Below are 17344 nucleotides of genomic sequence, written 5' to 3'. Positions count from 1 at the left end.
CAACAAGCAGGAACCTCACACAGCCACAAAAAGCCCAAAAAAACAACTTTCACACTTTACACACACACAACACAACGCAACTGGCTCACCCAAAATGTAAAAGCAGCTGTGCTAGACCCAAAATGGCCCCTGCAACAAGCAGGAACCTCACACAGCCACAAAAAGCCCAAAAAACCAACTTTCACACTTTACACACACAAAATTCCACATACAGCTTTGTGAGATTTGGTGTATTTGTGTAGTTAGAGTGAAACACTACAGAAACACACTAAATCTCAGAAAGCTGCACAAATATTATTTTATTTTAATTTATTTTTATTTTTATATTAAAGCAGCTAAATTTAAAACTTCCTAAACTTTAAATGGCTAGGTCTGAAAAAAGAACAACTAAAAAAAACCCCAATTAACTATTTTTTTTAAAGCTCCCAAAGGGGGGAAAAACTTACCCAATAGAACAGGGGTCTCCAACCTTGGCAATTTTAAGACTTGTGGACTTCAACTCCCAGAATTCCTCAGCCAGCTTTGCTGGGAGTTGAAGTCCACAAGTCTAGGCAGGAAGGCAGGCAGGCAGAAAGAGCTGCTCACCGATGAGCTTGATTGCAGGCAGAGAGATTCAGTTGCTTGCTGATGCATGGATTGCGATCGTCATGCGATCAGCAGCTAAGGAAAGCAAGCTGGAGGCTAGGGAGGGGGGAGAAAAAAAGAAACTTTTTTTCTTTTACATGGCTCTGGCGATCCAAGCTGAGTTGCCTGATTAGCAGGCAACTTAGCTGGGATGTCAGAGCTTGGCTGGTCAGAGCCATTTAAAAGGAAAAAAAGGCTCTGATGATCGCGGGGCTCAGCTGGGCAGGGGGGGCGAGGGCAGGGATTTTTGCTACCGGTTCTCCGAACTGCCCGCCGCCATCGCTACCTACTCGTCCGAGCTGGTCCGAACCGGGAGCATTTCACCCCTGCCTTTGGGTATAAAACAGCGGTTCTCAACCTGGGGGTCGCGACTCCTTTGGGGATCAAACGGCCATTTCACAGGGGTCGCCAAAGCCCTCTCTCACCCCCCCCATGCCTTCACTCACCCTCACCCTCTGCCTCTGTTGGATCGCCAGTTGCCAGTCGCCAGTCGCCGGTCGCTTACCCCGCCCACTCCCAATCTATTGCTGCCTCCTGAGTCCCAGCTGATGGCTAGAGGGAAATAAACCAGTGGTGGGATTCTGCCAGTTCTAGGTGGTTTGGCCGAACCATTTGTTAAATTGCTGGCTCGCCCTACCCCTTGCCAATAAATAGTGGGGGTGGGGCGGGGCGAGGGGTGGGCAAGCCAGTAATTTAACAAATGGTTCGGTGTTTTTTTGCAATATATTGGCCTCGCAGCACACTGAACCATTTGTTAAATTGCTGGCTCATCTCACCTCGCCTTGCCCCGCCTCCCACCCGCGCGGCGTCAGCCTACCCTAGCCCAGGGCTGGGCAATTGTGGCTCTTTTACAACCTGTGGACTTCAACTCCCGTCTAGCCCATTCTGGGGAATTGTGGAGAATTCTGGGAGTTGAAGTCCTCAAGTCTTAAAGCTGCCAAGGTGGGAGACATCTGCTGTTACACTGTAGAATCCTTTCAAGCATGAAGATGGCCAAGTAAGTATCCTCCTTGAGAGACAACAGTTGAACATCAGGAGGGCTGTTAGAGGGCAGGGCTACATTTGGAAATTTTTGCATTTTTGCAGGCGGTGCAATACGATCTGGTGTCTGCAATGGAGAGCAAAATCCGGCTTCTTCTCTCCGCTGTAAGTTTGGCATCAGGATTCCACCTTGGTATATTTGCAGCACAAGGCAGCCCTCATCTCCTGCCGCTTGGGACTCGGAGCGGTAAACAGCGTCTGGTTTGGGGATCAGCCGGATTTTACTCTCTATTGCTTTCTCAGCCCCCTGCAAGCTCTTGTCTCTCGAGGAGCGCTCCCTGAAGTGGTGCGGGAAACTTTGGTTGGGCTTCTCGAGAGATGAGAGCTTGCAGGGGGCCGAGAGAGCAATGGAGAGCAAAATCCAGCTGCTCCCTGAACCAGACGCTATTTACCGCTCCGAGTCCCAAGCGGCAGGAGAGGAGGGCTGCCTTGTGCCGCAAATATACCAAGGCAGAATCCTGATGCTGCACTTACAGCAGAGAGAAGAAGCTGGAGTTTGCTCTCCATTGCAGACACCAGATCAGCCCCCTGCAAGAGAATGAAAGAGAGAAAGTGGGGGAGAGTGGGGGAGAGAGAGGGAAAGAGAAAGGGGGGAAGAGAGAAAGAGAATGAGAGAAAGGGGGGAGAGAGCGAGAGAAAGAGTGGGGGAGAGAGAGAAGGGGGGAGAGAGAAAGAGAATGAGAGAAAGGGGGAGAGAGAAAGAGAGAGAAAGAGTGGGGAGAGAGAGAAGGGGGAGAGAAAGAATGAGAGAGTGGGGGAGAGAGAAGGGGGAGAGAAAGAGAGAATGAGAGAGAGAGTGGAGGAGAGAGAGAAGGGGGAGAGAGAGAATGAGAGAGAGAGAGTGGGGGAGAGAGAGAGAAAGAGGGGGGAGAGAAAGAGAATGAGAGAGGGGGGAGAGAGAGAGAAAGAGGGGGGGAGAGTGCCTGAAGGACCCTATCCCGTCACTGGGAGTCCAGGTGCTTCAGCAAGTGGTGCACTGGATTTGTATTAGTGGTCTGCGAAATTTAAAATTATGAACTTGGTGGTCCCTGAGGTCCAAAAGGTTGGGGACCCCTGCTCTGGAGGATTTAAGTAGCTTAACTGTGCTTGCTTGTCAATATCAGAATTACAGAGTTGGAAGGGACCTTTGGAGGTCTTCTAGTCCAGAGATCTCCAACCTTGGCAACTTTCTTTGCCTGGGCCTGATGCTTCCTGAGAGGCAGGGGGTCTCTCCGAATGGGACCCCCTCCCCAAAAGGCTGGCCCCAAAGCCCTAGCTCAGAGGTCTTCAAACTTGGCAGCTTTACGACTTGTGGACTTCAACTCCCAGAATTCTCTAGCCAGCATAGCTGGCTGGGGAATTCTGGGAGTTGAAGTCTGCCAGGCTTAAAGTTGCCAAGGTTGGAGATCTCTGGACTAGAAGATAAATGATGGCATAAATGATGACCGGTCAAAAATGCGTGGACCTGTCAGAAATTACTTTTTTCAGCCCTCTGGATAGTCCCTATGTGCATATGGACTACTCAGAGGGCTGAAAAAGTTATTTTTGACCGGTCCTCGCACTTTTGACCAGTCCTTAAACTTAAGACTGTCCTCACATTTCACGTTTTGCGCCCTATCTTGTCACCGTGGTGAAGAGAAGTAGTGGTGAAATGATTGACACGGTTGTTAAGAATGCCACAATGGGCATAAATGTGAGGATGGTCATAAGTGTGAGGACCAGTCAAAAGTGTGAGGATCTGTCAGAAATGACTTTTTTCAGCCCTCTGAGTAGTCCCTATACACATAGCCATGGCCACCCGGTCACATGACCAGCTAGCCACGCCCACCTAGTCACATGACCTCCAAGCCACGCCCACAAAATAAGCCATGCCCACAGAACCAATAGTAAAATATTTTAGAACCCACCCCTGGTTGGGGGTCACCACAACATGAGGAACTGTATTAATGGATCATGGCATTAGGAAGGTTGAGAACCACTGGTATAAAAGAAGTTGAGATGACAACAAAGGTCATGCTTCAGTGGACTTCAGTCTTGAACATTCTTCCCTGCTACTGTTGAATTAACCATGAATTGTACAGAATTTTTCTCTATTTCATGAAAGATCAATGTTTGTTTGGTGATGTTAAATGATATCTGCATCTCTTGCTTGCTGTTGTGGCCCGCCAGCAGCCTGTGCGGATTGTGGCTGATCCCGACGACAATGAGGCTGGTATGGTGTCGCGCCAGCAGCCTGTGCAGCCGGCTCTCAAGTTGGACAGTGAGGAGGCTGAAGAGGATGTGGTGCCAGAGGCAGAGACTCAGCCAGGGCCTTCAGAACCTCCAGAGGCTCCTTCAAGTGAAGAGAGTGAAGTGAAGGAGCTTCTTCTCAATGCTCGAGCACGCAGGGCTGCCAAAAGGCAGGAGTGGCTACTCAAGAGGAGGTCTCCTCGAGAGTAAGGCTTGGGGTTAATTGGCCACTCCCTTAGCCTATTTAAGTTCCACACAGATAGCAAATGATGCTGGAAACAAAGTCTCCAGCAGAGCATTTTGAGAGTGAGTTTTTTGTTACAACTTGGTTTCTGGGCTGATTGCCAACCCTTGTCAGACTTTGTTTAATCTCTGTAATTCATAGCAGGCTGATAAGGACATTTGTGGTTAAAGCCTGCATTTTGAAAGGGGTCTGTTTGTATTAAACAGAGTTTTTGGAGCTGTGTGTCTTACATTTCCTCCATCTCATTTTCACTCTGAATTTGAACAAAGGTGTTCAGGCATAGAAAAAATTATTTTCACTCATACTTTAATAGAAGACCACAAGAGGACATTCTAAAGCACACTGAGAAGGAGCACTTGGAATCTGGCAATATATTGAAGTCTTATTAGCCTGGTAGATCTCCAGTGGGACCATGCCCTTCTGATTGGTCACCAGGTCCTCTACTTCTATGACTATTTTGGTTGTGGGTATAAGCTCAAATGACTTGATTGTGCAGGCTATTTCTTTTTTTTTTTCCCCTAGCTTTGGAATAACAACCTAGCTAGAAACGGAACTGCTATGTCCCATTAGTAAGCTCACTAGTCTCTTTATGTGATCCTTAAGCTCATGAATTAACATTTGTCTCTTTTGATAAAAAGATCCAGTTACTGTTTCTGTGGTTCCTCCTCAGTGAGCCCTGCAAGTCCCTGCATGTTGACCACCCTACATTGCCAAGACAGGCTGGATTTCCTGCCAGTTAATGCTACAAGCTCATTGCTTTATATTATCATCATTCTCCAGTTCTTTGATGTTATAGGTGGGATAAACATTAATCTTGCTGGCTTTCTCCCCAATTATTCTTGCATATTAGAATGCTCCCCTCTGGTCTTCTGTGTTGCTTGGCATATTTGCTTGAATTACATGATTGCTTGGAAGATATGCAGAACTGGGGAAGCAGTGCTTTTATACTGAACTTTTGATAGAACATTGAACTCTTCCAGGAGATCAAAAGGTTACTTTATACCTAGAGCTTTTTTAGAAATTATGTCATTTCCAACTCAGTAATAGAAATTATGTATCTCCTGGATGGTCCCCCTTCTTGCTATGATAACCATGAATATATTCTGTAAGGTAGGCAAAATAGAGGGAGGGGGGGAATCCCTGGCACTCACTCTGCCCAGGGGAACAACTGAAATGTGGGTTTCTACAAATAGATGATTCTGAGCAGCAGAAGAAAGGAACTTACATTCTACCTACCTAACATTCAAGTATGGGAGCAGAGTAACTCTCTATGTCCGTGATGGCGAACTTTTGGCACACATGCCACGGGTGGCATGCATAGTCATATCAGTGGGCACGCGAGCTCAGCTGATTTTCAGGCCTTCTGTTTCCTGCCTCCAGAGGGCCTCGAGGGTGGTAGAGAAGGCCTGTTTTTCTTTCTCATCTGGCTCCAGAGCCTTTCTAAGAGTCTGGGGATGGCGAAAAAGGCCTTCCCTAACTCCCGGAGGCCCTCCAGAGGCAAAAAATGGCCCATTTGCCAACCTCTGGTGGGACCAGAAAGCCTGTTTTTTGCTGTCCCCAGACTCCAGAGCCTCTCTGGGAGTCTGGGGAGGGCGAAAATGGCCTTCCCCAATCTCCCGGAGGTCCTCCAGAAGCCAAAAACCGCCCGTTTGCCAACTTCTGGTCCCACTGGAAGTTTCAAATGGGCCATTTCTGGCCTCTGGAGGGTCTCCGGGAGGGGGGAGGCCGTTTTCACCCTCCCCAGACTCCTAGAGAGGCTCTGGAGCCAGGTGAGAGAGAAAAACGGGCCTACCGGGCCATCATGTGCCAGGAGGGGGGACGCACGCATGCGTGGGGATGGGGTGCATAGAATTATGGGTGTGGGCATGCGCGTGCACAACCCCCCGCCCCCCTCCTGGCACACAATGGCAAAAAGGTTAGCCATCACTGCTCTATGGCCTCATTACCTGGGTGTAAAGGTAGGAAGTAAGGCAGGACAATTTTTATTTACATATTTTCTTTCTGATTCAAAGATGAAGGAAAGTGAATTAACACTTTCCATTATTATGTCTTATCTTCATACTTTCAAAGGATATGTAGGATCAGGGAAGGTATATAGGTCTACCATAGGGCAAAGCATTGGGGCTTTGTCTGTGATTCAGCAAAAATACAAAATAGGTTGTTGCTGCAAGAGACTTAAATTGAATGCTTGTCTGAAATAAAAGATGCATTCACCAATGACCTATTAGAGCAGGGGTGTGTTGGAAGAAACATCCTTCTGGGTTCTGCTCCAAGTGGGGAAAACAGACACTGGAAACATGGAGACTGCTTGGAAAGATGGTTTAATGGTGGACAGGATCACATGGCTTGAGTTCCTGAACAGAAAAGGGGTGATACAGTAAATCTTCGGGTTTTTATGCTCTTGCTGGCTCTGCATTTCTTGGGGCCACGAAAGAGTATCCTGATTGGTTGTCAGACTCCCAGGGGGTGGGGGTCTTGCTGGCTGATGCAATCTTCCCAGGTGCCATGTGGTGAGCCTCATCTAGATGGGTCCCATTGTGTTAGTTTCTGTTGCTATTGTGTTGCAAATGTCCTTTGACAAAGGATTGGGTTTCTGCCTCTGTCCCATTAACAAAGGGTGGGGGGCAGGAAGGTGGGAGCTGCTTCTCCCAGGGAACATGCTTCTCCCAGGGAAATATAATATTCTGCCTTTTTCATATTTCCTAAAATATTTCACTCTTCCAGGAGAGGGGTGGGTGCTAACTTCCTACAATCCCTACTCTTTTTTTTTCAAAACATGAGTTTTGAAACAAGTTCTTGGCAAAAGATTAAAATTGATCACATCAGGGAGGCTTAATGGGTGCTTTTAATTTTCTAATGTAAAGGGGAGGCATTGATAGAGGCAACAGAAAAGGATTCCTTCAGTGGCTTCCAAAAGCTTTCAACCATGAAGGTCTAGCAGCCAGGAAAAAATTTCTGGTAAGAATTTTACAGTATCCAATTTTCCATGCCAATTAATTTCAGACTTCAGATATTACTTTCTGTGAGCTTCCAGTCAGGTTTCAAGCAAACACATGTACCAAAATTTTTCACAGCCATGATTTTCCTTTAAATTACAGGCTGCCCATTTCATGGGTTGATTACTGAACCTGCCCTAGCTCTTTGTTTAGTGCATCCAGGATTTGTGAGTCCAAATTGAGGTTAGCCAGTGTACAATATCCATTCTTTTTTTTTTTTTGGTGTTACACATAATGAGCCCTGGGATTTCTACTCATGAGACCACCAGTGCAATATATCTTCCTTTACTGGGCAACTGGGCAGCATCATTTGTGAGTCACAGTCAGGGCGTGGGTTTTGGAGATCACTTTTCTGCTATCTCTTCAAGTGAGGGAATTGCCTGAGGGGGTGATTGCTTCCTTCCCCATGGAATTAGCAGGGAGGTAAGACTACTTGGGCTTTTAGTGCTACAGAGCAAAAATCAATCTAGGAGAAGCTTTGTGTGGAGGTAAGTGAAGGAAATAGTTTCAATCTAATTCTGAATGGTGTGTCTCTGTGTGTGCATGTGCATGCAGCTACTTTTACAATATAGGCAATACAAACATTTTGGACATATTTCTCCTCTCCACCAGACAGAAATCTAGAGTGTACATAACTTGCTGTGGCAATCACTCTCAAATACAATTCTTACAATAAACTGATTACAATATAAATGAGACAAGAAAGAAAACCTTACAATGAATTTCCACCCTCCCCCATAGTCTTTCCAGCTGTCTTCTGGGAATTGAAAAGAGTCTTTTGGTCTTTACTTGTACATCTCAGGGTCTTTTCTTTCATGTCTGCTGGGTAGCATGCTTGGTGGTAAGGCTGGTCAGTCAGGCTTGGAAAGGTCTGCTCCACTCTGGTTGCTGTGCTGACTTTCAGTGGAGGCTGGATTCAAACCCAATTCCTGGTTCAAACAGATGGAGGGTCTCCTTTGGAGGCAGCATCTGGATCCATGTGCTCTGCTTCCACAGGTTGCAGAGTCCTTTGTGCAGGGCTGAAAGACATTAGAACAGGGTCCCCTCCCCCTTTTGTGGGTAATCTTCCCAGGAAAGGCAATGTAACAGGATTAGAGATGGGGGGGTAGATAGCTTGCAGGCAGAGTTTGAAAAGAAACAACACAACAGTATTGCAGTTACTAAACAGATAATGCAGTTTCAACAAAATGGAGACACAACAGATAAGAAAAAACTGGATTCACATGCTTCAGGAAAGAGATGAACAGGTAAAACCCATTTAAACACATACAGTAAATGCAAGACTGATTTTTTTTCTTGTAAACAAACTTAAAACGTTTCCTCATAAACTTGAGTTGTTACTTTAAGATACAGAGAGAGGAGGAGAAAAAAAACCAGAAATGAAATGAAATGCTCTCTTTAATCTGTGTTTGTTGGCCAGACAAACACAGGGCAAAGGCTCTTTCTTTCTTTTTTCTCTCTCTCCCATTTTTCATTGTTTCAACCTTTTTTTTTTCTAACAATTTAAAATTCTTGTCTCTAGAGATCAGATACATTTTACAGTTACAATTACCTCGAGGGTGCACAAAGACTTAGACACACACACATAAAAAGAAGAAGGACAAAGAGAAGAAAGCAGAACTCTGAGATTTCACACATACTGATCATTCCCACCATAAATCTCAGTTAAATTAGGGAAGGCACAAATCTTAAAAATACCACGTGATTGCATAGAAGACAGAGACAAACAAACAAACAAAACAAACAAACAAAAACCCCAACATTCCTATTTATATATTTCCCTTTTCTTTTAAGTACCTTTATTTAGCCAAATTTGTCTCCTGGTGTTATCTCTTAGCAAAGCCCATTTTTGACACAATTTTCCTAATTTCCTTTTATCCATGCCCCTCAATATGGGCACCCGCCTGGCGTCCCAGGCCGCGAGCACTTCTTCCACAGGGGTCCCCGCCACCCGCGAACTATCGCTACCCATGACCCTTTCCTTTTCTCCGGAAGGATCACTTCGACTTAGCCGGGTGGCACGCTCTCAGTTTTCAGAGGAAAAAGCTCTGGGAAGGACTTCGATTCCCTTACGAAGTATGGGCCCCTTCCTCTTAGGGAATCGCCGTAGTTTTTCGGATCCAAAAAGGGGATCCGGGAGGACCTGCTGACCCCAGCAGGTGGTACTGGCACCTCCTCTCACACACACACGCTCGCCCCGTGTCTGGACTGGACAAAACTGGGTTTTCCTTTCACAATTTATTACCCCCCCTTCACACGCTTGGCTTTCGCTCGGCTTCCATTCCTTTTAAACACAAAGTTCCACATTTGGCAACCCCCCCTTGCTTTCTCTATCCTACTGGTCATGGCTCTGTGGAGCTAGCAGTAGGCAGAGGTGCGGCTAGAGGTCACTCAAAGAGGTGAAATCAGACTGTTTTCCAGGTGGAATCCCACACACACACTTCCTCCTTCCCTAACAGAAGGTCCTGTGCTCTGGCAAAACCCCCATGCTCTCCAGACTGTTAGTCTTTCTGTGGCTAGGAAATGCACAGAGAAAGCAAGATCCAACTGTGATTGGGAGAAGGGCCTTCACTCACACACATGCAGGCATACACAAATTCCCCATGCTTTTCCATACTTTAAAATTAAAATTTAGAGGTACTCACCTTCTTTCCAAGCAGCCTTTGAGCTCAAACTCAAAACCCCTTTAAAACCTAGTTCCAAATGGCCAAGGTCCATGAAAACATGCCCACAGACTCAATGGGTCTGCTGCTAGCAAGGGAGGCTTACCTGGGCCTGGTCCATTGGTTAGGTTAGCTTGGAGTCCCATCTGGGTCGCCAATTGTTGGAAGAAACATCCTTCTGGGTTCTGCTCCAAGTGGGGAAAACAGACACTGGAAACATGGAGACTGCTTGGAAAGATGGTTTAATGGTGGACAGGATCACATGGCTTGAGTTCCTGAACAGAAAAGGGGTGATACAGTAAATCTTCGGGTTTTTATGCTCTTGCTGGCTCTGCATTTCTTGGGGCCACGAAAGAGTATCCTGATTGGTTGTCAGACTCCCAGGGGGTGGGGGTCTTGCTGGCTGATGCAATCTTCCCAGGTGCCATGTGGTGAGCCTCATCTAGATGGGTCCCATTGTGTTAGTTTCTGTTGCTATTGTGTTGCAAATGTCCTTTGACAAAGGATTGGGTTTCTGCCTCTGTCCCATTAACAAAGGGTGGGGGGCAGGAAGGTGGGAGCTGCTTCTCCCAGGGAACATGCTTCTCCCAGGGAAATATAATATTCTGCCTTTTTCATATTTCCTAAAATATTTCACTCTTCCAGGAGAGGGGTGGGTGCTAACTTCCTACAGGTGTCAAACCCAAGGCCTGCGGGCTACAACTGGCCTGTGGCGTGCTTAGATCTGGCCTGCGGGGCCGCCCTGGAAACAGCAAAGGACAGGCCTGCAGTGCCTCTGCCAGCAAAAATGGAGCTCGGAAGGGCCGCATGTGGCCCTCCCAGGCCCCGTTTTAGGCCGCAACAGCCTCCTGCAGCTGTCTGCTAGTGAAAATGGGGCTCTGTTTTCACTGGCAGAGGGCTGCAGAGGGCCGTCACGGCCAAAAATGGGGGACCATGTACACCCCTGAGCTCCATTTTTGCTGGGAGAGGGCTAGCAAAACAAACTAAAAACAAAACAATGTTTCCTCCTTTGCATTTGAGCATGCAAGAAGGGACAGGAAAGGAGAATGAGAAAGAGGAAAGATAAAGAAAAAGAAGGAAAGATGGGAAGAGAGCAAGGAAGGAAAAATAAGGGAAGGAAAAAGAAAAGGAAGGAAGGAAGAATGATTATAGTGAGTGTGAGTGAGGGCCTGAGGGAAGTCCTGCCTTGGCACTAGGCCACCACAGGTGCCCCCAATATGAGTGACATCGAGCTGGCCATGCTCACCCTGGCCATGCCCACCCCAGCCCCCTGAGGTCAAACACAACCCTGAGGCGGCCCTCAATGAAATAGAGTTTGATACCCCTGTATTAGAGGTAACCATAATGGTCCAAGGCTGGCTGTAGATTTTCACAGATTGACTATTCTAACAGGCTTTTCTTCTAATATGACTTGCCAGAAAAATGTCCTTTTGGTTGGTGGTAATTAAGCTTGGTCCTTTAAGGAAGGCTTTGAATGATTTTTTTTAAACCATACCAAACATTTTAATACATTCTAAGACACTAATACCACTAATAAATTGTGTCCATTTTTTTTTGTTTTATTATTTTACTAGATTTCCTGTTTTGTGATTTCTAAAGGACTTTACTAAAATATACAGGGGTGGGGAGAGAGAGATTATTTTAAAGTTTAAATATGTAAAAATATTTCACAATAATTTTAATTATAAATTTCTTATTGTAGTAAAAGGTTGGGTTATGCAATACATATATAGGACTTTCATGAATATAGATACTAACATTGATTAACACATGTCTGTTTTTATTTCAAATTTCATTTGGTCTTTAAAGAATAGCCTCTGACAATGCCGTTGAAATCCTGGTAGGAATCAGAGGTGGTATTCAGCAGGTTCTGACCAGTTCTGGAGAACCGGTAGTGGAAATTTTGAGTAGTTTGGAGAACTACCTCTGACTGGCTCCGCCCCCATCTATTCTCTGAGTCCCAGCTGATCGGGAAGAAATAGGGATTTTGCAGTAACCTTCTCCTGCCACACCCACCAAGCCATGCCACACCCACCTGCCACACCCACAGAACCGGTAGTAAAAAAATTTGAATCCTACCACTGGTAGGAATATATGGAAGAATCCCTCAGGTATTGTCAAATGTTTAATGTTAATATTTAAAACTTTAAAGATTGCCATTAATACTTTATCCAAACCTAGAAAGACTAGAAGCCAACACATCTTACAAAGGCCCAGCATAGAATATTGAAACAATTTAGTTCATTTAACAATATTGTAATTGTCTTGTGCATTAATTTGATCCTTCCTTCCTTCCTTCCCTCCCTCCTTTATAGCTCATATTTTTCTGACAGAAATAGTAGACTGAAAGCAGTGAACAGCAATATTTTGAAACCTCAATACAGCAATATTTTAAAAGGGACAAAATATTTTCTAAAAGAGTCAAGATGCCTTAATATTTGAGAAAGCTTTCATTAGGATGGGTAAGAGAAGAAGCTCCAGAACCTGTGACTTCTTTCCTGGAGGACCTGAAATTGTGTTTTATATGATTTTATTTATTTATCAAATTTATATCTCCCCATCTCACAAGAAGTAATTCTGTGTGGTACACAATCAAACAAAGCAATATAAAAGTTATTATAAAAAGAATCATAATTTGTTTTTATTTAATAATTTTAATTATTAAAATTAAAGATTTATTTATTTATTTATTTGTTTGTTTGTTTGTTTATTTATTTATTTATTTATTTATTTATTTATTTATTAAATTTTTATACCGCCCCCTCTCCCGAAGGACTCGGGGCAGTGAACAGCCAAGATTAAAAAACATATAATATAAACATTAAAATACATTTAAAAGAAAAATTAAATCCAAAATGGTTCCCCAATTTAAAACGCCTTACCCATAACCCTATAATTAAACAAATTTAAAATTTCCACATTTAAAAGGGGGAAGATTTAGGCCAGGCTGGCTTGATGAAATAGAAGAGTCTTAAGCGCGCGGCGGAAGGTGCGCAGATCCGGGATCCTCCGTATCTCTGGGGGGAGCTCGTTCCAGATCGTAGGCGCCCCCACAGAGAAGGCTCTCCCCCTAGGGGCCGACAGCTGACATTGTTTGGCTGACAGCACCTGGAGGAGCCCCTCTCTATGGGAGCGTACTGGCCGGTGGGAGGCTATTGGTGGTAGCAGGCGGTCCCGTAAATAACCAGTCCTAAGCCATGGAGCGCTTTTAAGGTGATAACCAGAACCTTGAAGCGCACCCGGAAGCCCACTGGGAGCCAGTGCAGCTCACGCAGGAGAGGTGTTACATGGGAACTCCACGTCGCTCCCATAACCACCCACGCGGCTGCACTCTGCGCCAGTTGGAGCCTCCAAGTGCACCTCAAGGGGAGCCCCATGTAGAGAACGTTGCAATAGTCCAGCCGAGAGGTAACGAGGGCATGAGTGACTGTGCGTACGGAGTCCCGATCTAGAAAGGGACGCAACTGGCGGATCAGGCGAACCTGATGAAAAATCCTCCCGGTCACGGCCGTCAAATGCTCTTCTAAAGACAGCCATGAATCCAGGAGGACGTCCAAGTTGCGAGCCCTATCCGTGGGGGCAAATGATTCGCCCCCAATACTCAGCGATGGCACCAGCTGACTATATCAGGACGTCGGAAACCACAGCCACTCGGTCTTGGATGGGTTGAGCCTGAGCCTGTTCCTCCCCATCCAGATCCGTATGGCCTCCAGGCACTGGGACATCACTTCAAGGGCATCGTTGGGGTGGTCCGGGGTGGAGATATACAGCTGGGTGTCGTCAGCGTACTGATGGTACTTCACCCCAAAACCACGGATGATCTCACCCAACGGCTTTACATAAATGTTAAACAAAAGGGGCGAGAGGACCGATCCCTGCAGCACCCCACATATAAGGGGCCTCGGGGTTGGCCTCTGCCCCCCTGTCAACACAGACTGCGACCGGTCAGAGAGAAAGGAGGACAACCACCTTAGTACGGTGCCTCCCACCCCCAACTCTTCCAATCGGTGCAGCATGATACCATGGTCGATGGTATCAAAAGCCGCTGAGAGATCTAACAGGACCAGGACAGAGGAGCAACCCCTGTCCCGAGCCCTCCAGAGACCATCAACCAACGCGACCAATGCCATTTCTGTGCTGTACCTAGGCCTGAAACCCGACTGGAATGGATCCAGATACGACGCTTCATCCAGGGAAGCTGTCCCGCAACCACACTCTCAACAACCTTCGCTACAAAACAAAGGTTGGAGACTGGACAATAATTAGCCAATATTGCCGGGTCCAGGGAAGGCTTCTTGAGGAGGGGCCTCACCACCGCTTCCTTAAGGGTGGCGGGGAAGACACCCTCACCCAGTGAAGCATTTATAATCCCCTGGAGCCAGCCTTGCGTCACCGCCCGGGAAGCCAGCACTAACCAGGAGGGACACGGGTCCAACAAACATGTGGTCGCGTTCAATCTACCCAGAATCCTGTCCACGTCATCTGGGGTCACAGGATCAAACTCATCCCAGATAACAGTCTCAAGACCTGCCTCTGTCACCCCCGCTGGATCTACCCAGTCAGAGTCCAGACCTTCCCGAATCTGAGTGATTTTGTCATGCAGATACTGAACAAAATCCTCGGCTTTTCCCTCCAAGGGGTCCTCCCGCGCTTCCTGGTTGAGCAGGGAGCGGGTCACCCTAAACAGGGTGGCCGGGTGATTATCTGATGACACAATAAGAGCAGCAAAATGAGCACATTTTGCTGCTTTTATCGCCACTAGGTAATTCCTAATATGAGATCTTACCAGTGTCCGGTCCGATTCAGAAAGACTAGCCCTCCAACTACTCGCTAGGCATCTTTTCCGGCGCTTCATCTCCCTCAACTCCTTGGTGAACCAAGGAGCCAGGCGAGATCGGCGCTGGGTCAGAGGCCGCAAAGGCACGACTCGATCCAGAGCTCCAGTGGCCATCCTATCCCAGGCGGCCACTAGGTCTCCAGCTGAGGCGTGAGCCAGAACCTCAGGAATTGGCCCAAGCTCCGTCTGGAACCTATCAGGTTCCATCAGGCGCCTGGGGCGGTACCATCTTATCGGTTCCGCCTCCCTGCGGCGGGGTGCTGCGGTTCGAAGGTCAAGGTGAAGGAGAGAGTGATCCGACCATGACAAGGGCTCGATGACTATATCCCCTATCTCAAGATCACTCAACCACTGTCCAGGGACAAAAACCAGGTCCAGTGTGTTTCCCCCTGTGTGCGTAGGGTTATGAATTAGCTGGGTCAGGTCCATGGCCGTCATGGAAGCCATGAACTCCCAAGCCACCTCAGACGCCTCACCCACGGACGGCAGGTTGAAATCCCCCATGACCATAAGTCTGGGGGTATCAACCGCCACCGCGGCGATAATGTTGAGTAGCTCGGGCAGGGCTGCTGCCACGTGGCAGGGAGCCAGGTACGTGATCAGCAAGCCCATCTGAACCCCATGGCCCCACTTCACAAGGAGGGACTCACAACCGGCCGTCTGAGGAACAGTGGTCTCCCTCGGCCTAAGACCTTCTCTAATAATAACCGCTACTCCCCCGCCCCTCCCCTGTGACCTTGGCTGATGAAATGCATGGAAGCCTGGTGGGCACATTTCTACCAGAGGGACTCCTCCCTCCGGGCCCAACCAAGTCTCCATAATACCTGCCAGGTCCGCTTTTATTAAAAAGTAAAGTATAAAAATACCACAAGTAAGTATATTAATGGCCTCAATAATAGGGGAGCCACACAAAAATATTGCCAGTTCCTGGGGATCCCCAAATCTGATGATATAATCAGGTCTTGAGGGACTTCCTTAACATCCACAGGGGTGGAGCTAACCTAATTTTGGACCAGGGAGAAGGTTTCATAATTCATCAGGGGCAGAGATACAGGTTGGGTATTATCAGTATATTTGATGCTCTAGACCAGTGGTTCTCAACCTTCCTAATGTGCGACCCTTTAATACAGTTCCTCATGTTGTGGTGACCCCCCAACCAGGGGTGGGTTCTAAGTTTTTTTACTACCGGTTCTGTGGGCGTGGCTTATTTTGTGGGTGTGGCTTAGAGGTCATGTGACTGGGTGGCCGTGGCTAGCTGGTCTTGTGACCGGGTGGCCATGGCTATGTGTATAGGGACTACTCAGAGGGCTGAAAAAAGTCATTTCTGACAGGTCCTCGCACTTTTGACTGGTCCTCACACTTATGACCATCCTCACATTTATGCCTGTGCAGCATTCTTAACAACCGTGTCACTCATTTCACAACTGCTTCTCTTCAACATGGTGACAAGATAGGGCAAAAAAAGTAAAATGTGAGGACAGTCGTAAATTCGAGGACTGGTCAAAAGTGCGAGGACCAGTCAAAAATAACTTTTTCAGCCCTCTGAGTAGTCCCTGTGCACAAAAGGACTACCCAGAGGGCTGAAAAAAAGTGATTTCTGACAGGTCCTCGCACTTTTGACTGGTCTTCGCAGTTATGACTGGTCATCATTTATGCCCATTGTAGCATTCTTAACAACCGTGTCACTCATTTCACAACTGCTTCTCTTCACCATGGTGACAAGATAGGGCAAAAACGTAAATTGTGAGGACAGTCGTAAGTTCGAGGACTGGTCAAAAGTGCGAGGACCAGTCAAAAATAACTTTTTCAGCCCTCTGAGTAGTCCATATGCATAAAAGGATACAGCAATAGAGAAGGATGAAGGAAGGGAAGGAAAATTAGAGCAGGAGTGAGGGTAAGAGAGGGAGGAAGAGAGGAGGAGAAGGAGAAAGGAAGAGGAAGTAGGGAGAAGAAGAAGAGGGGGGGGAAAGAGAAAGTAAGAAGGAAAGAAAAGACAGAGGTGGTAGGTTTGAGGAGAAAGATTGCTGTACAATAAAAAAGATGAAAGGGAAGAAAGCCAACCCCAAACAAATATAAAGATATTAAGATAAAGAATGAATTGTTAAACTTTAAAGAATAAAAGAGAACAAATAGCAATAAATAGCAATAATTATAAACACACATACAAACATACAACGTATTTTCTTTGAACAGAGTATTTGGCCGGTTCACAAATTTAAACAGTTGTAGGAGGTTAGCACCCACCCCTTTCCTAGAAGAATGAAATATTAAAAAGGCAGAATATTATATTTCCCTGGATGAGAAATGGAGAAGCATATATATTTTTTTTATTTGATTTATATGCCGCCCTTCTCCGAAGACTCAGGGCGGCTTACAATGTGCTCAGCAATAGCCTTCATCCTTTTTGTATATTTATACAAAGTCAGCTTATTGCCCCCACAACTGGGTCCTCAATTTACCTACCTTAGAAAGGATGGAAGGCTGAGTCAACCTTGAGCCTTGGCGAGATTCGAACCCTGCAGTAATTGCAGGCAGCTGGTCTTAATAACCAGCTTAATAACAGGGTGCCTTAAACCCCTGTACTACCAAGGCCCTTTTTTACAGACAAAGCAGTTCCCACCTTCCTGCCCCCCACCCTTTGTTAATGGGCCAGAGGCAGTAAGTCAATCCTTTGTCAAAGGACATTTGCAACACAATAGCAACAGAAACTAACACAATGGGCCCCATCTAG

This window comes from Pantherophis guttatus, chromosome 5 (genome assembly GCF_059756535.1).
Source record: "Pantherophis guttatus breed Tessera chromosome 5, ASM5975653v1, whole genome shotgun sequence".
Lineage (NCBI taxonomy): Eukaryota > Metazoa > Chordata > Lepidosauria > Squamata > Colubridae > Pantherophis > Pantherophis guttatus.
This window is presented reverse-complemented; position numbering follows the sequence as displayed.